Raw genomic sequence first — 13,235 nt, 5'->3', positions numbered from 1 at the left:
GTGCCACACATGGGGTATTTCCGTACTCGGGTGAAATTGCCTTACAAATTTTGGTGGTCTTTTTCTCCTTTTACCCCTTATGAAAAGGTAAAGGTGGGGTCTACACTAGCATATTATTGTAAAAAATGTAAAAATTTACGCTAACATGCTGGTGTTGCCCCATACTTTTCATTTTCACAAGAGGTATAAGGAAAAAACGACCCCTAAAATTTGTTCTCCTGAGCAATTTCTCCTGAGTAGGAAAATACCCCATATGTGGGCGTGAAATGCTCAGCGGGCGCACATCAAGACTCAGGAGTGAGAGTGCACTATGTACATTTGAGGCCTAAATTGATGATTTGCACAGGGGTGGCTGATTTTACAGTGGTTCTGACATAAACGTAAAAAAAAAAAAAAATACCCACATGTGAGCCAATTTTGGAAACTACACCCCTCACGGAACATAACAAGGGGTATAGTGAGAATTAACACCCAACAGATGTTTGACGAATTTTCGTTAAAGTAGGTGGATGTGAAAATGAAAAAAATCTCATTTTCACAAGGGAAAATTGGAAAAAAGCTCCACAAACTTCGTAACCCCATTTCTTCTGAGTATGGAAATATCCCATATATGGATGTAAAGTGCTCTGCGAGCCCACTACAATGCTCAGAAGAGAAGGAGCGCCATTGGGCTTTTGGAGAGAGTATGTGTCCTGAATTGAAGGCCATGTGTGTTTACAAAGCCCCCGTGGTGCCAGAACAGTGGACGCCCCCACCCCCCCTCACATGTGAACCCATTTTGAAAACTAACCCTCCCCCCCCCCCCCCCTCATGGAATGTAATAAGAGATGAAGTGAGCATTTACACACAGGTGTCTGACAGATTTTTGGAACAGTGGTCCGTGAAAATTTTTTTTTTCCTTTGCAGAGCCCACTGTTCAAAAGATCTGTCAAATGCTAGTGGGGTGTAAATGCTCACTGCACCCCTTATTAGGATCACATGTGGGGGGGCCAATGTTCTGGCACCAAGGGGGTCTTTGTAAACGCACATGGCCCCTGACTTCCATTTCAAACAATTCTCTCTCAAAAAGCTCAATGGCGCTCCTTCTCTTCTAAGCATTGTAGTGTGCCCGCAGAGCACTTTACATCCACATATTGGGTATCTCCATACTCAGAAGAAATGGTATTAAATATTTGGGAGGCTTTTTCTCCTATTACGCCTTGTGAAAATGGAAAATTTGGGGTAACACCAGCATTTTAGTGAAAAAAAAATTTCATTTTCATTTCCAATTCACGTAAAATTTGTCAAACACCTGTGGGGTGTAGAGGCTCACTGTACCCCTTGTTTCATTCCTTGAGGGGTGTAGTTTCCAAAATAGTGCCATGTTTTCAGTTTTTTTTTGCTGTTCTGGCACCATAGGGCGACGTGTCCCCGAAAAACCATTTCAGCTAAATTTGCTTTCAAAAAGCTGCATTCTTGTCTTCTGAGCATTGTAGTGCGCCCACAGAGCACTTTACGTCCACACATTGGGTATTTCCATACTCAGAAAAAATGGGGGTTACAAAATTAAAATCAGCACTTTAGTGAAAAAAAAATGTAATTTACACATCCGACTTTACCGAAAAGTCGTCAAACACCTGCCACTCCTTCCCTTCTGAGCCCTCTAGTGCAGTAGAGGGCCCTATGGTGCTAGAACAGGAAAAAAAAACAACAAAAACATGGCACTATTTTGGAAACTACACCCCTCAAGGATCATAACAAGGGGTACAGTGAGCCTCTACACCCCACAGGTGTTTGACAAATTTCCGCTAAAATTGGACGTGAAAATGAAAAATTGGACGTGAAAATGCTGGTGATACCCCAAATTTTCCATTTTCACAAGGGGTAATAGGAGAAAAAGCCTCCCACAAGAGCACTTAACATCCACATATTAGGTATTTCCTTACTCAAGAGAAATTGGGTTACAAATTGTGTTTTTTTCTCCTTTTACCCCTTGTAAAAATTAAAAAACTGGGTCTACAAGAACATGCGAGTGTAAAAAATGAAGATTGTGAATTTTCTCCTTCACTTTTCTGCCATTCCTGTGAAACACCTAAAAGGTTAACACACTTACTGAATGTCATTTTGAATACTTTGGGGAGTGCAGTTTTTATAATGGGGTCATTTATTGGGTATTTCTTATCTAAAGGCCCCTCAAATCCACTTCAAAACTTAACTGGTCACTGAACATTTCCAATTTAGTGAAAATTTTGTGAAAAATTGCTGCTGAACTTTGAAGCCTCTGAGGTCTTCCAAAAGTAAAAATATGTCAACTTTATGATGCCAACATAAAGTAGACATTTTGTAAATGTGAATCAATATATAATTTATTTGTTACGTCTATTTTCCTTACAAGCAGAGAGCTTTGAAGTTAGAAAAATGTTTTCAGCTAATTTTTCAGCAAATTTTTGAATTTTTCACCAAGAAATAATGCAAGTCATGATCGACGGAAATTTACCACTATGTTAAAGTAGAATATTAATGCTTAAAGTGACAGTGGTCAGATGTGCAAAAAATGCTCTAGTCCTTAAGGTCATAATGGGCTTGGTCCTTAAGGAGTTAATAGTAGTATGCTGGGGGGCGTAGTTTGGCACTGAAGAAGATGGCAGCATGCTGAGATGGCTCCCGCTCCCTGAGGCCTGCCACAGATGTTTTTAGCTGGGGACCTGGCCCTATCTAATGGGGAGTACCTACCGTAAGGGGCAGAAGCCTTCCCATACCTTCCAGCAGCAGTCCCGCTCCTCTGGGGACATCTCCCAATTCCTCCTGAGGCCTTCAGCTCCTGAGGCCGGCCCACCACCATTGCAGGCCGTGCTCAAGGCCTGCGCTCCCGCTCTGTTGGGTCCTCCTCTCTCCCCCCTCCCTTCAAGCCTGCCGCTCCAACTCCAGGAAGATCGTGGCAGGTGCCCCAGCACCGTCTGTGCCGCTCTGGTCCTGGACCCCACCACTCACCAGCTGACGCCTGTCTGCCTCCCTGCTGCAGGTCCCGGAGCTCCGGCGGTGTCTGAGGTGCCTTCTACCCTGCAGTGTACCCCAGCAGTCCTGGTGCCTCCAGAGGTGAGCGTTCCTCCAGCATTATAACCTGGGGCGGTGTGCTCCTCTGGTGATTCCCCATATCCATCTACCCTGGGATCCCATTCTCCCCTCCCACTCCCCGGGCAACAAGCAACCTTCCTGGGCCTCCTTGAGGAGGGGCACCCCTTCCCCCCTCACGTGCCTCTAGTGCAGCCTGCAGCACCTTCATTGGGGGGACTGCCCTCCTCTGTCCAGCAACCCACCTGCCCTGCACCTCAGATTAAGGCTGACCCCTGGACCTTGCACCAGGTCCTATCCTATCTCCCTCCACTGAAGACCTCCTTGCTGGCACCCCTGCACATAGTGCACCTAAACCACAGAGGCTCATGTCCTCCAATAAACTGAACGATGGGGCCCCGATGTTTACCTTGCAGAAGGGCCACCCCTCTTCTCCAGCACTCTCAGTATCTGCTTTGATGGACGTTGCTACACCTTCCTGGGATGTCTCCTTGGATGCTGACCTTGCATGCTTTGGAATCCCAGCACCCTCTCCTGCTCCGCCAGATTGGAACCTGCTCCTCTCCCAGTTTCCCAATAAGGAGGACATTCGTTCTCTTATCTCTGAATTCAAAGACACTTGTAGAGCTGAGATTTGCTCCCTGCAACATGCTTCTGACAGAGTGGAGGGCTTGAAGGATGCCCATGATACTACCAGAGCCTATATTGCCCAGCTGCAGTCTTCCATAGCCTCTCAAACAGGCTTCCTTAGTGATAATCATGTGGAGGACCCAGACAACTGGGGAAGGTGCAATAACATTTGGGTGTGGGGCCTCCATGAGGTCACCTGAGAGGAGGATCTCCATGGCATCTTGATTCAACATGATTCTGGGTGAACAGTTTCCCATAAAATCAAGCTGATAGAGCTCTTCGCCTGAATTCTGCGAACGTGTGATCCCAGGGATGTCATCTGCTGCGTCCACGATTTCCAGCTTAAAGAATCCATAATGTCTAAGGCTCATTCTTTGTGGAACTTTGACGGTGCCCCTATTCAACTGTACCAGGCTTTATCCTGGCTTACCTGGAGGAAAAAATGGATACTCCAACCCCTCCTCGCGACCCTGCGATATCACCAAGTGCCTTACAGATGGAACTTTCCTTTTGCACACACTGTCAGTAGAGACGGGTGCTCTGCTGTGCTACACTCTTTTTCAGACCTGCAGACCTCCTGTCCCACAGATGGTCGACTGGGATCTGACCTCCCCCTCCTCCCCTGCCACCAGTCAGGCTAGAACCAGAAGACCCCTAGGAGCTCCCCGCTGCCCTCCCCCCCTTATCTCCCATGTTCTCCCCTCACTGATTCTTGAAGTGTTTATGCTCTTGGTTCTCCCCTACCTTTCTTTGATTCAATGCACTTTGCTTATTATTGTTTTATAAAATGATTGTGTTTTTTGTTATTCAGGTCACCTATACTTATAATCTTATGTCCTGTTGGTGCGGCCTCAGGGGAAGAGGATTGCCTTTCTGTTAGTGGGCTTCTTGTGTCATTTTCCCATTTCCCCCTTGAGGCTGCGTCAACTGGTAGGATGTTTTTGGGTTTCTTGTACTCCCTGTGTATTTCTGCAGTCTTAGCCTCCTCATTGACCAACAGGTCATTGGTTTATGTTCGAATTTTGTGTCTTTTCGTCCTATTAAGTGTTGTCCTGTCTTTTCTTAGTCTTCTTTGTTGTTTTCTTTGCTCTTCTTGTGTCTCTTCCTCTTTTTCCTCTCTGTTGCTTTTCAAGTATGCTGGACATGGATTCCTGTTGGTTGGAGAATCCTGGTTATCTCTTATCCTCCTACTTGGGCATGACAGCTACTGGGATCTGTATGAGTATGCTTCCTCATTTGCAGTTCCTCCACCTCCTGTACCATCATGTTTAAGTGCGTCTCCTTGAATGTCAAAGGTCTGAACTCCCCACGTAAGAGTCGTCTCCTACAAAAGGAACTTGTTACGCTGCAAGCTGATGTCGCTTTTCTTCAGGAGACGCACTTTGGCCATTCTGGCTCTTTTCAGTTCCTCCATCACGTATATCCTTAGTCCTATCTGGCCTCCTCTGATAGGAAGGAGGGGGGGGGGGGGCTGGATAGCCATCCTATTGTCTAGGTCCTGACCATTTCAGGTTTCCTCTCCCTATGCAGACCCTCTGGGCCGCTTCATCATTGTGGAGGGTTCCCTAGGGGGTAAATAACTTCTTTTTTGTAATGTCTATGCCCCCAATATGTCCCAGATCCCGTTCTTGCGCAGTATTAGCTAGACTTCACCATTATCCTCCTTCAGCTTGGCTTATTGAGGGGGACTTTAATCTTATTTTTTCTCCCTCTATAGATCGGCACTCACTAGTGTCTGCCCCTCCCACCCCTGCAAAAATACCCCTGGCCTCGATTTTTCGAAGGGTTCTCTGTACCTCCTCACTGTATGACCTCTGGCAGATTTACCATCCAACAGACCGGTCTTTTAGTTTTTACTCTCATCCCCATAAATTGCACCTGTGTATAGATTACTTCTTTGGTAGTCTCCCTATGGTCCGTATTTTATCTGCTGCTTCCCTGGAGCCGATTTCTTGGCCAGACCACTCCCTGATCTTGCTTACTTTTCCCCCTCTTTCCTCGGCGCTGTCATTGGCATCTCAATGACTCCTTGCTCAAGTCTTTACACTCCTGGGAGTCGATTCAGAAGTTTCTGGCTGACTATTTTGCCCTCAATGAGGGTTCGGTTACCTCACATTCTACTTTGTGGGAAGCTCATAAGGTAGTGGTACGTGGGCATTGTATTGCCCTTGGTACCTGCTTGAAACGCAATGCTTTGGCTCGCTCCGAGGAGCTTCGGCTTGAGGCTCTTGTTATCCTCCCCCTCTCTTTCGGTGCTGAGGCGCCTGGTGGCTGCTTGAGCTCAATTGGGAGATGTGGCCCTTTGTAAGGTCAAGAAACAGTTTCTGTATGCCAAACGGCGCTTCTATGAAAAGGGCAACAAGGATCACGCTATGTTGGCTAGACGCCTGCAAGATTGTGCGGTGGCTCAGTCTCCCTCAGCTCTGAAAGGTGCTTCTGGTGTTCTTATCGCCCGACTCTTTGTTAATTATTTCTCTGGCCTCTTTTCTCTTCCTTCTCAGCTACCCTCTGACCCGGTGGAACGTTCTGCGGAACTTGACTCTTATCTCTCCTGTCACCTACCGACACTCTTGGCACCTGACACGGATGTCTTGAATGCACCCATTACTCAGGACAAGCTTCTGGAAGTCCTCAAGTCTATTCCTGCTGGTCGTTCCCCCAGTCCTGATGGTTTCACCCATTTGTACTATAAAACTTTCTCTCCTATCCTCCTACCTCACTTGGTTTAACTTTTTAATTCCTTCATGAGGGAGGAGGAGGTCCCGCAGTCCTTTTTGCACTCTTTGATCCCCCTGATTCCTAAGCCAGGTAAGGATCCGCATGATTGCTCCAGTAATAGACCCATTGCTCTCCTTAATTCTGACCTGAAGCTGTTTTCTAAGGTCTAAGCTACCCGGCTTTGTACTTTGCTTCCCACCCTTATCCATAAGGATCAGGTTGGCTTTATACCTTGCCGACAGGGAAAAGATAACACCCAGAGAGTGGTGGGTCTTATTGACTTGATCAACCGAAAGTCAGTTATCCATTCCTTTTTGCCACTCTCCAGAAATTTGGTATCTCAGGCAATTTCTTAACGGCCCTCTATTCCTCTCCCATTGCTTCTCTCAAACTTCCTCATGCTACTTCCCCTACCTTCCCCCTTTTTATGTCCGTTATGTCCGTTATCAATTATGTCCGTTATCTGTATGCTCTGTATTGAACCTCTTGCTGACATGATCCGGGGGATCCGGACATCTCTGGTATAGCCCTTGATGACTGGGAATTTAAAATCTGTTTATTTGATGATGATGTTCTTCTTGCCCTTTCTAACCCCTTGCTTTCTCTTCCTAATCTTTATAGGGTACTTCATGCTTATGGAGTGGTCTCGGGCTATAAGGTTAATCTGTCTAAAACGGAAGCTCTTCCCTTGAACCTTCCTCTTTCTAACCTTCTGCATGCTAACTACTCTTAAGTGGTCTTCCTCTGCTATTACCTTGGGGTATCTCTCACTCCCCGCTATTCCTCCCTCTATTCTACCAATTTCCACCCCCTCTTTTGTGAGCTCAGGGCCCTTATGGAGAAACTCCGCACCCAGTACATTTCTTTCTTTGGCCACATAGCTGCGGTCAAAATGACCATTCTCCAGAAGATATTTTACTATTTTGAAACTTTACCAGTCTGGGTGCCCTTGGTTGTCCTACGCACCTTTCAATCTGCTATACTCCACTTTATATGAATGCTAAAAGGCATCATCTTCCGGTCAGTCATGCTAGTTTGTCGCTCTAACGGTGGACTGGGAGTCCCTGGTGTGGTGAAATATTACTGGGCAGCGCACTTGCGACACTTGGTGGCGTGGTCTACATATTATGCATATAGCCATTGGATAGAATTAGAAAAGTTGTGGTTAGCTTCGGCCAATTCGAATGTGGGGTTCCCCCCTCCTCCCCCTCCCTGTGTTCACTGTTAGGCCTGATGTCTTTCTCGCATTATGTATGGGGTTACTGTTCTAGAAAGTATTTCCCCTCTACGGTCCATTCTTTATCATCCTGACCCTACCTCTGGTCAGTCCTCGGGTATGGTGGGGGAGTGGGGGTCTAGGGGCCTTCTCTATTGGGAAGATGTGGTAGACCCCATCTCTCGCTCTCTTCTCTCGTTTGACCAACTTGTAAACTTGTAGCTCGCTGGGAGTTCCCTTTGTCTGAGAGGTTCCACTAAACACAAAAAGACAGGAGGGGCTCAACCTAACACAAGCGAGGTGCTGCCCAGTGAAAAAACAACAATATGTCTAGACCAGAAAAAGCTATCACTGATAAACAGCAGCACACCCAATATAATTAATCAACAATGTTTATTGGTACAAAAAATATATATTAGGACATGCAATTGCACACAAAAAAGGTTAAAAACAATAAAATCTCTGGCTAACTAAAGCCAGCACACAACTAGGGGAGGGGCCATGAACCCCCTTTCCTACCTGACACCCGTCCTCAATAATACAATAAACGACCTTGTGTCGGGTCCGCGGATCATATACAAACAGTATTACAGAAAGAAATTATATCAATAGGCAATATATATCAGAATATTAATATAATCAACCATACACTAACTGACTGCAACATTTGTACTATGCTGGATTATCACACAGACCAGACATCAAGGGCCAAATAAAGATGGAGTAGAAAGGAGGACGGGGTCACCAAATCCCCACGCGTTCCGTTGCCACACAGGGGAAGTTGTTTTTATTATATTGGGTGTGCTGCCGTTTATCAGTGATAGCTTTTTCTGGTCTAGATATGAGAGGTTCCACTATCTTCAACTTCTGCACTTTATGTCTTCCACCCTGCACTCTGTGACGGTGTCGTTACCTACAACCCTTGAAAGATTGTGCCATGGTAATCCCCTGGCGAAGGCACTCCTCTCTGCTATTTATTCTATCCTTCTTGTCTCCCTGGATGGTGATATCCCAAAGCATAGGTACATGAGACGTTGGGAGGAAGCTCTTGATACTACTATCTCTACCCCTCAATGGCGAATAATACGTGAGCGGGCATCTAAGGCATCCATTTGTACTGCCTATAAAGAGACTCAATTTAAAATGATTATGGGATGGTATCATACCCCTGATTTGCTAAATAAATTGAACCCTGACATTTCTCCCTTGGAAATTGATTTGCTGGCGCTTGTGCGGGAGATTTGCTCCCTTGAATCGCTCACAGCCTCCTTGTATAACTCAATTCCCTAGTTCCTGTCCATTTGGGAACCATGGGACCACTTCTCTGACAGACAACCTCCGTGATCCTGCTCTCTCCTTTATGTTTTGTCTTTTGTTCTCTTTGTCTTGTGATATTGTGTTCTTGTTTATTTTTAATTTGTGTTACCTTTGGATCCTTCATGTCCCCCTGTTGGTTTGCTGAATGTTCTTGCTCCCGAATTTTGCTCTTCAGGAGGGATGTCCTATCCTTCCTCTCCCTTCGGAGGGTTTGCATGCTAGTATACAACTTATTGTTCTTCTCTGAATGTGTTTTTTGATGACTTATTCACTGTGATATTGATGTCCTTTTTGATGCTACAGAGCCGCACGGCTCCTTGTAATTTTGATCCAATGTTTTATTTTTTGACTTTGTCTTATAGAAACTTCAATAAATATTACAGTTAAAAAAAAATAATGGTGTGCTATGTTGGTTTACCCTTACCTGGTATAGTCTACTGCTCAGTCAGTACTTTAGAAATCATTTATGACTTTTTCTGTATTCTGATGAGTACAACTTTACATAAGCTACCATATACAAGGCAATTTGATGCCAATTGAACAAACATTCTCTTGTGCAGCATAAAGTCATCATAGTGAAGTCCTCAAGGTTGGTAGTGTTTGCTATAGGCCTCTGAATGAAGACTCAGTAGAAAGCTAAATTAATTTCAATTGACTCTCTTACTCACGCAGTTCTAGGACCCTTCAGATGTCCATCAGACTGCCTGCTTTTGCATAAATAGTCTTATGGTGGATATTCAAGATTTACAGACCATTTGGTGCCAGATTAAAGATATTTCCATGTGGTGCTGAAAGGTCCTGTGAGAACACTTATAAATTATTGGTTTAGTCCTATCTTAATCTTCTGCTCACATTATTGAACAACTTCCTCTAATGACCTTATGGTAAACCATGAGTGGCCGTATGAGGGTTCATTTTTTCTCACCGTGATCAGTAGTTTTCATTGGTATCATTTTTGTTTTGATGGGACTTTTTGATCGCTTTTTATTATTTTTTCATACATATAATGAGACCAAAAATCCGCAAGTCTTGTATTTGGTATTTTTTTAAGTTTACACCATTCACTGTTTGGGATCACCTCCCTTTCAGGAATTTATCATGTGCGACTGTTCAGTTTATTGCTTCTGCGCAACTACACTTACTGAGGCCCAAATCTACACCAGCCCTAACTTGGCTTGCAAACTGCAGCATCAAAAAGGCACATTAAAAAGGTTAAAGCTTAAAAAGTCTTGCAAAAAGTCGCAGAAGGAACATCATACATAATGGAGTACTGAAGAAAGAAATGTGATCAGCAACATATTTATCACAAGCCTTGCACCATGTAATAACTTGGGCGCAGGTACACAGTTTCCACCACACGAATTAGGTAAATGGGAACGTGCACCTACACCACTCTTCATAAATTAATGTCTTTAAGAAAAGTTTTACAACAAAATAACATGTGCTACAGACTTATTCATGTTTGTAAAACAAATACATTATTATTAAACGCAATTCTTCAAAATCTTTATTATTTGTATCTGCATACTACTCAATCTCTTGAACAAGGAAGTTACAAAGTTTAATTTTCAGTAGAATAACAGTAAGCTTGGCAGAAGGAAGAGTACACACCCATATTTAACAGATTAATAAAAACACTAACAGAATGCGCTTACTGTTCTATCCCAGAGCGTGCGGGGCATCAGCTCTGTATACAATGAATCATCTGTCCAAGCATTGTTATTTGTAAAGACTTTAAGGAACAAAAAAAAAAGAGTTCTCAAGCCATAGAGGAAACTTACATTATATCACCGCTTCATTTAGTTTCACATTAGATTTAATTATTTTCTCTCCTATCTTACGTTATACCTCAAAACATTTGCATAATACATTCAGTCCTATGTAAGTTTAGGCCCACCTGACAATTTCCATGATTTTCCATAAAATAATTGGGTGTTTGGATCAGCCATTTAATTTTAAGCTATCAAATATCTGAAAGACACAGTAATGTTTCAGTAGTGAAATGAGGCTTATTGCATGAACAGAAAATGTACAATTTGCATCAAAACGAAAATAGACAGGAGCATAAATCCCCAACAGAAAACAATCGCATCAATATTTAGTTTCTCCTCCTTTAGCAGAAATAACGGCCTCTAGACACTTCCTATAGTCTATAATGAGGGTCTGGATTGTAGATGAAGGGATTTTGGACCATTAGTCCTTGTAAAACATCTCCTGTTCAGTTAGTTTTGATGGTTTAAGCATGGAGGGCCCACTTCACATTACACCACAGATTTTCAATGGATATTCAGGTCTGGGATGGCTATTCCAGGACATTGTACAGGGTGGGTCATTTATATGGATACACCTTAATAAAATGGGAATGGTTAGTGATATTAACTTCCTGTTTGTGGCACATTAGTATATGTGAGGGGGGAAACTTTTCAAGATGGGTGGTGACCATGGCGGCCATTTTGAAGTCGGACATTTTGAATCCAACTTTTGTTTTTCAATAGGAAGAGGGTCATGTGACACATCAAACTTATTGGGAATTTCACAAGACAAACAATGATGTGCTTGGTTTTAACATAACTTTATTCTTTAATGAGTTATTTACAAGTTTCTGACCCCTTATAAAATGTGTTCAATGTTCTGCCCATTTGGATTGTCACTGCAACCCTCTTCTCCCACTCTTCACACACTGATAGCAACACCGCAGGGGAAATGCTAGCACAGGCTTTCAGTATCCGTAAATTCAGGGGCTGCACATCTCGTATCTTCACAGCATAGACAATTGCCTTCACATGACCCCAAAGATAAAAGTCTAAGGGGGTCAGATCGGGAGACCTTGGGGGCCATTCACCTGGCCCACGATGACCAATCCACTTTCCAGGAAACTGTTCATCTGGGAATGCTTGGATATGACACTCATAATGTGGTGGAGCACCATCTTGCTGGAAAAACTCCGGGAACGTTCCAGCTTCAGTGCATAAAGAGGGAAACATCATCATGTAGGCCACTGGATATGCGACATTTCTACATGATGATGTGTTTCCCTCTTTATGCACTGAAGCCGGCATATTCCCTGAGTTTTTCCAGCAAGATGGTGCACCACCACATTATGGGTGTCAGGTCCAAGCATTCCTAGATGAACAGTTTCCTGGAAAGTGGATTGGTCGTCGTGGGCCAGTTGAATGGCCCCCAAGGTCTCCCGATCTGACCCCCTTAGACTTTTATCTTTGGGGTCATCTGAAGGCAGTTGTCTATGCTGTGAAGATACGATATGTGCAGCACCTCAAACTGCGGATGCTGGAAGCCTGTGCTAGAATTTCTCCTGCAGTGTTGCTATCAGTGTGTGAAGAGTGGGAGAAGAGGGTTGCATTGACAATCCAACACAATGGGCAGCACATTGAACACATTTTATAAGTGGTCAGAAACTTGTAAATAACTCATGAATGAATAAAGTTACATTAAAACCAAGCAAATCATTGTTTTTCTTGTGAAATTCCCAATAAGTTTGATGTGTCACATGACCCTCTTCCTATTGAAAAAACAAAAGTTGGATTCAAAATTGCCGACTTCAAAATGGCCACCATGGTCACCACCCATCTTGAAAAGTTTTCCCCCTCACATATACTAATGTGCCACAAACAGGAAGTTAATATCACCAACCAGTCCCATTTTATTAAGGTGTATTCATATAAATGGCCCACCCTGTACTTGTACCTCTGCATAAATGCCAATGCATAAGTGTTTTGGGTGGCTGGTGAAATATCCAGCCCCAGATTAATTCCAATTTTGTGACTGATTTCTCTACATTATTCTGAACTATCTGCTGATATTAAGTGGAATCCATGCAACCCTCAAATTTAACAAGACTCCCAGTACCAACACTGGCCACACAGCCCCACAGCATGATGGAACCTCCACCAACTTTTACTGTGGGTAGCAATTGTTTGTCTTAGAACAGTTAGATGCCGTGCATAGCGCCCCTTGTTATGACCAAATAACTTCAACTTGGTTTCCTCAATCCACAGCACCGTCTTTCAAAATGAAACTGACTTGTTCTAATGTGTGTTTGTGGCCTATGTGCAGAAAAAGGCTTCTCATGCATCACTCTCCCATACAGTTTCTCCTTAAGAAAAGTGCGCTGAATTGTAGGTTTTTGGAGGTCATCGGTGCGCTGTTTTTGACCATTCTTTGCCTCTTTAATATTTTATTTGACCTGCCACTCCCGCCCTTAAAGGGGTACTCTGGCCCTAATACATCTTATCCAAAGGTTAAGGGATAAGATGTATGATCGCGGGGGTCCTGCCGATGTCAG

This window comes from Hyla sarda, chromosome 7 (assembly GCF_029499605.1).
Source record: "Hyla sarda isolate aHylSar1 chromosome 7, aHylSar1.hap1, whole genome shotgun sequence".
NCBI classification, from domain to species: domain Eukaryota; kingdom Metazoa; phylum Chordata; class Amphibia; order Anura; family Hylidae; genus Hyla; species Hyla sarda.
The sequence above is the reverse complement of the archived record's forward strand: the minus strand, read 5'-3'. Positions refer to the sequence as shown.